General features: G+C 29.3%; 1 protein-coding gene across 1 annotated transcript in view; it reads right to left on the minus strand.

The window, feature by feature from the left end:
- Positions 1 to 7,492, minus strand: part of LOC117181472 — a 17,206-nt gene that overhangs the window by 9,057 nt on the left and 657 nt on the right. The gene's annotated exons all lie outside the window — the stretch shown is intronic.

Consider the following 7,492-nt stretch of genomic DNA (forward strand, 5'->3'; position numbering starts at 1 on the left):
TACATTATATATTAGGGCGTAGTGAAAATGAACAAATTAGTCGAATCGTTTGAGCTGAGAAAAAAAATGTGTGGGTTGCTATCCAAAGAAAGTAAAAGAAAATCGGAAATCGTTTAATATCTTCTGTTCCCTTCTTTGAATTGAAAATTTAAATTTTTGAAAATTCCAAAAAAATTTTCCCATTACTTCAAAAATGATCGCGAATTTTTTGAATGTACAATTTTTTCTAGTAAATAATAATAAAAAATAAACAATTTTCGCGCAATTTACAATTTTTTTAAATGGCCAAAAGGCATGTTTTTTTCGATTGAGTCCTACGCACACATTTTGAAAAAAGTTGAATATGTCGAACCTAAGATTTCTTCACCTTGAATCAAAGAAAAATGCTATTATTTTGTTTTTTTTTCGAACAAAAAATTTAGTGGTGTTTGAAGCGTTCAAAAATGGTCCATTAAAGTAGTTTTTTTAGCGATATTGAAGATTGGCTTGGGCTAAAAATGTTTTTTTTCCAACAAAATAATAGCATGTTTCTTTGACTCAAGGTGAAGAAGTTTCAGGATCGACATATAAGAATTTTTTAATTCAAATTTTTTAACAAGTTAGTAAATTTTTAACAAAACAATCAAATTTCTTTAAAAACAGTATACTATTTCTAACCAAATACGTATAGTTGGATTTTCAACCTATTGGTAAAAATTTTAAAAAAGATTATATTTGAATGATTCAATTTGATGAATTTTCAACTAAAATATGGATTTTAAAAGAAGATTAACTTTTTACCAAAAAAGACGAACTTTCAACAAAGTACATGAATTTTAACCAAAAGCCAAGTTTTTATCAAACAGTTGAATTATGAACAAATTCAACCAACAAAGATGAATTCTCAACAAAAAATATATCAATTCTACAAGAAAAAAAAAGAATTTTCAATCATAAAAGTTGATTTTTTCTAACCAAATAGTTAAATTTCCAAAGCAATGGCCGAATTTTAAAAGAAGATTAAATTTTAAACAAAAACAGTTGCTATTCTTTTAATCAAAAAGGACGAATTTTCTACCCAAAAATACAAATTTTCATCAAAATACTTCAAGTAAGTGTGCCAGTTATCGGAAGTTTAAGGAGAATTTCAGATTTCAAATGCTTGAAAAACTATATTAAGCATATTTAAAGCTTAAGAAATGGGTTTTATCGAATAAAGCGTACCTTTAGAAAGGTAAATTACTTATTACTTGTAACATATCCTATTAGAATGAATATTATAAGAAGTTTGAAGTTGTAAATACGAGAATGCATGGGTTATAGGTAAGTCAGAAATCTGGCTGCTTCAGTTATCGGCACTTCGACGTGTGAGTGATCGGCCATAGCGTTTAGGAAAAAACATTTTTCCTGAGAGCGAAGAACACAACAGCTGACTATATGTAAAATACTGCCCATCTGCCGACAACCCATGCATTGACGAAGACTGGCACATTTACCTTAAATATTCGAAAAAAGATGATTATTTAAGAATGTAGTTTTAACTTTCGAACAAAATAGATTAGTATTTTTAAGCAAAAATATGCATTCTTGAGCCAAAAAGACAAATGTCCAACAATACAGTTTAATTTTCGATCAAAAAGATAAATTTTCAATCAAAGGGGATGAATTTTCTATCTAAAAGGACGAAACTAAAAAAACGGTTGATTTAGCGGGCAAAGAAAAAGATTTTTTAACAAATTAGTGAAATTATGAAACAGAATATATGATTTTTTTTAACAAGCAAGTTTAATTTTTCGCAAAATAATCAAATTTTCATCAAAATACTTACATTTTCAATGGAATAGTTGAGTTTTCAACGAAATGGTGCAATTTCCGAAAGAAAGGATTAAATTTTAACCAAAATAGTTTCATTTTCAATGAAAAAGTTTAATCTTTAAAAAAATTAATTAATTTTTATACAAAATAGTATATTGTGCTACAATTGTGGAAAGTAGGCAGTTCCACAGGAGTGTGAAGTTAGCCGTACGAGCCGGAAGCGACTCGAAGATGAGCCGATGGCAAGTACTGTAAACTTCACAAGAGTTTCAACTGCCTACTTTTAGCTCCTGTAGCACTCGATATTTTGTCTAACAATTGCCGGAAATTTTCGATTTGAGAAACAATAAAAACCAATTTTTTGAAAATTTATGATAATTTTTGGAAATTTATGGTAAAATTACAAAAAGTACCTACAAATTCCGGAAAATTGGTAAATTATCGAAAATTTTAAAAAATTTAGTGTATCCGAACATTTTTCGAAGAAATTCCAAAATTTCAAAAAATTCTGAAAATTCATGGATAGTTTGCTAAATTTCAAAAATTGCCTAAAATTTATGAAAAATTGGCTAAATTTCAAAATTTTTTAGAAATTTATGAAAAATTGGCAAATTACCGATAATTTCAGATATCTAAAAGTTTCCAAAATTTCCGGTAATTTAGCGTAAATTATCGGTAATTTTTGGTAACTTATCACTTCGTGTACGTCGAATAACTATTCACTACTCACAATCAGTCTTTCAAAAGTCAAATCATAATGAAGTGAGGCTATGATTCCGACAGTCCTAGAATGTATTTCTGACTCGAAATTAGTAAGCGCAAAAGCTAGAAAAAGTAATCTTACTCAAAGAGCGCAAGCGCGGCAGCTAGGAAAAGTCTTTTTATAACTGCTCTTTACCACGGTTTCGGAATTGGTCACTTCCCGCACGCAATACATGCGTCGAAAATCGAACATTTCGTGCGTGTGTTATAATAAAGAAATTTTACCAAAAACAGTCGCATTTTCAACCAAATAGTTACATTTTTCAGCAGAAAGTTGAATTTTCAATAAAACAGTTTATTTTCAACCAATAAAGATGAATTTTTATCTAAAAATATGCCACTTTTACTAAAAAAAAGGAGAATTTTCAATAAAAAGGAGGAATTTTGTGCAAAACAATTGAATCTTTGACCCAGAAAGATGAATTTTTAACAAAATAAATGAATTCTTAAACAAAAATTTGAACTTTCTACTAAAGAATTTAATTGGTTATTTTTAAGTAAATAATTAATGAATTTTCATGAAAATAGTTACATTTTTAACCAAAGAGATGAACCTTTAACTAAAAAAATAAATTTGTAACAAAGTAGTTGAATTTTTTTATAAAAAGATGAATTTTTAACAATATATATGTATTTTCAACAAAATAATGAAATTTTCAAACAAAAATAATATCATTTTTAACAAAACAAGACGAATTTCAAACCAAAAACATAATAGTAGCCTTTTAAATAAAACCAGGTCGCTAATTCTTTCAGGACTACACAACTGCTGATAGAACTGCATACACAAATTTTTGTTTTAATGCGTTGAATGTTCTTGAAATTAAATAATATTGTTATAATTATTTTCATTTTTATTCGGTATGAACATGCATACGTTCAACGAACTCCCTTTTATTATATTTTTAAAAAGCATTAAAATGCAATCCCGTTGCACTAGCTGCCAAACTCACTGGCAAAACTATTCTTTAATTATAAGCAATAAACAATAGTCAACACCGCATACACAATCATATTATATGATACACAAACATAACTTTGAATAATTACGGCATACGTTAATACAATTTCCTAGCAGTTTTGTGCACACCCCTATTATGAAAGGGGGGAAATAATATGTTGTGATGGATGTGATGCACATGTATAACACCTCTACTGATCCACCCCAGATAACAATATGCAATCATAACGCACGCGAAATGCGCACATCTCATGAGTGATTATCGTGCGGTTCAAGGGTTATGCTCTAATGTGAATAATTAAACTGCAGTAAATAATTGATAACTAATTATAATTATTAATCAAAATTACTTTATTTATTTGATCAATTTGACAATATTTCACTATACTACACTGAACCAGTTAAGAATAAAATTATCTTTGCTGTGCACGTGTGCTCGTTTCTTGACCTCAAAAATTATCGCGACCGTAATTATTTTCAAAAAGATCAGTCTGCATAAACGAGCATCTCATTGCACACATGATGTCGTGCGGAGGATCCATTTAGTCGAACCTAATGCGCATGCGCGCTGCAGCCGTAGGCTGAGCTGAACCGTGCGATATTTTCAAATTTGTCAGACCCCTCTTTGCCCCGTATGATAGGCAACTTAGAAAAAAATTTATTTAGATACTAGCAAAATAGCAAACACCAATACACAACCGCCGTTATGTCGTATGGTTGATCTCTATTTGATGAAATGTTTGTATTCCAATTTATAAAAAAAAATATATAAAATAAATAATAAATAAAACCCACAGAATTAATATAATGATAACTGAAATAACTTTTTATTTTTATACATAATACATTTAAATACATACTGTTGTAATTTTACAATTTAATAATAATCAGACGATTGTCGATGTTTGAATAATAATTAATTACTTCTGAGCGTATAAATAATCTACATCTATGCTTGATGTAGGACCCACAGGACTGTTTAATTTATTATTAGATATACATTCTCTAAGAGCGGATTTTTGTACATCATTTGGTTTTGATTTTTATGTCTTGGCTTGATTTTTTTGTCTATTTTTTCGGATTGAACGGAATGAGCGTTGCGGTTCGATTTTTTTATTATGTGGTGAATTCGGTAGCAGGGAATCAGTGTTGCCTTTTATTTTTATCGAAGACAGAAAATAACTATTAATGAATAATTATTATTCAAACATCGACAATTTTCGGATTATTAAATTGTAAAATTACACAAATATGTATAAAAATGTATTATGTACAGAAATCAAAGTTATCTCAGTAAAAATACATTATATTAAATCTGTGGGTTTTATTTATTTATTATTTATTTTATATAATTATAGTTATATAATTTTTTCTTATAAATTGAAATATAAACATTTCATAAAAAAAAATCAATCATACGATATAGCGGCGGTTGTGTATTAGTGTTTAAGGCCATCCATATACCACGTGGACCATTTTTCACCACTTTTTGAACCCCCCCCCCCCCCCTGTACTTGGTCCACGTGGACATATTCGATAAAAATATAGATATTATTAGTCTTCAAAATGAAGAAGTCCAAAAGGAGCGATGAATTGGTTCAAAAAAATCGGATTAGCTTGGGAACGTGAGCTTAAACATAAATTTAATTTCAAAGAAAAAGTCGTGAAAAAAATTATAATTAAAATAGAAGCAAAAATATGAATGGCCCATTTGCTATTCTTCTATTATCTGAATAATTTTTTGCTAACTTGCCTATCATACGGGGCCAGCAGCAGTCTGACAAATTTGAAAATATCGCGCGGTTCAGCTCGGCCTACGGCAGCAGCACGCGTGCGCATTAGTGTCGACTGGATGGATCCTCCGCGCAGTATCTTGTGTGCAATGAGACGCTTGTCTCTACATAAAAAAAAGAAAAATATTTATCAAAATTATTTTGTGTATTTTACGAGTAAGCTCATGTTTTCCAATACATGAGGTTAATAATTGGTATAAACTATAATTATTCACTTACTTGCACTTTTCTAGCCTACTGAAAATGAAAATCAATCACTATTCACAAACAATCGATATTGACAGAATAGACATATTAAACACGGAATGCCTGGCGCGAAATACAAATTTACAATTTAAATTTTGTATGTTTTATTCAATATAAATATATCACTCTGTAATATTGAATATTATATTTGTAAAAGTTTTAAGGGCATCTGATACTTATAGTTTGCCCGTTTTTTCCCACAAAAATGAAAATTTTTAAAAACTGAATTCGGAGATGCTGTAAAATATCATAACATAGTCCCCGGACTCTTTTTTGAGGGGTAATAAAAAAAAATTATTGTGCTAAATAAAAATTTTATGCATATGCATTATTTTGAGGTTTCGTCGTTTTTCATGTCTGCCTTTCCGATAATCTGGAAATTATTTATGAAATAAACTTTTTTGATTGCCTGCACACAAGGTTAGTTCCGGGAGATTTGTTACTATGTTTATTTGTAAGTCCAAAATTTTCGGACAAAAATATTGTGTAGTTTGGAAGTAACGCTCGGGTGAATTGTTATACATATAACCTCGAAATATACACGCACGTTGTTAGCAATATCAAAAAATGTTTTATAAAAAAAAAAACACAAAAAAGGTGTGTGGAGACGTCCGTTAGCATGTTCGCTATCATTCCCCAGTTTTTGAAGGCAAAATATTTCATATCCTAGGAAAAAAGCCGGGGAATCTAACACTGAAAAAATCGATACTATTTCCTAAGCGTTATGCAAATTAATCCCATTTTGCTAAATTAAAACTTTTTTGAATTAAACTACAAAAAAAGTGTGTGGGGACGTCCATTAGCGGGTTCGCTATCATTTCCCAAATATTTAAGACAAAATCTTTGTTATTCTAGAAAAAAAGCCGGGAAAACCTAAAACTGGCAAAATCGACAATTTTCTAAGTATCACATGCCCTTAAAAGGCAATTAAAATTAAATATGTTAAATAAATTAGATTTCAATTTTCAACATTTTTAAACAGAAAATGTTCGTTTTCTATTTTTTAATCAAGTACTGCTAACGTTTAGTTCGACGAGGAAGAAGCAGTCCAAAATAATTTAAAATTAAACAAAACTATTGAAAAATCATAAAACAAACTTGTTTTTTAAGCTTATTGTAATAAACTTAAAAAGTTAATAATTTGGTCTCACAAATTGTTTTAAAGCAAAAAATTATCAAATATGCATATGGGCTATGAAAACTTATAAAGCACAAAAAAACTTATTTACTTTTAAAGTTTATTAATAGCTAAAATAATTAGCAAGCGTAAAAAATTAATCAATTTTAAAATAATTTTCTCTAACCCTCATACATTTTAGATAACATTTTTTCGTACCAAGTTAAACGTTAATACTTGATTAATAAAATGAGAAAAGGACAACTTTTATATAATTTTTTTTTCAATTGTAAACTTAATGTTGATGGAATGATTTTGGCTTTAGGGTTCAAAAGAATGGAATTCAACTTTTAAACAATTGAAATTTTTTTTCCAAATTGCATAAAATCTAACGCATTTACCAATTTTTTCCCAAAGAGAACTATTTGGAATATAAAAATATATATTAAAAAAATAATAAAATCGGGCAACTTTAAAATTGGTCAAGTTTCGTAATATTTCGTGAAAAACATTCAAGCATAAACATAAAGATGTCATCGAAATGAACGAATTGAATATGCTCATACTCTCCCTAAATTTTTGAGGAAATTGCCAGTATACAATTCAGTTTGATTCATCATTATCGAAGCAGCAGTTCAAATTCCCTGGGTTATCGTGGTAGCAGCGGTTCACCTTCTGGATCATCGTGGGAGCAGATGTTCACTTTTCTGGGTCATTGTGGGAATAGCGGTCCATTACTCTACAGTCATCGTCGAGTTCTGCACTGTGCAGCCTAGTTGGGTCATCAAAGGAAGAAGAGGAGATTTTGTGTAAATTCAG

The sequence above is a fragment of the Belonocnema kinseyi genome, chromosome 1 (assembly GCF_010883055.1).
Source record: "Belonocnema kinseyi isolate 2016_QV_RU_SX_M_011 chromosome 1, B_treatae_v1, whole genome shotgun sequence".
NCBI classification, from domain to species: Eukaryota; Metazoa; Arthropoda; class Insecta; order Hymenoptera; family Cynipidae; genus Belonocnema; species Belonocnema kinseyi.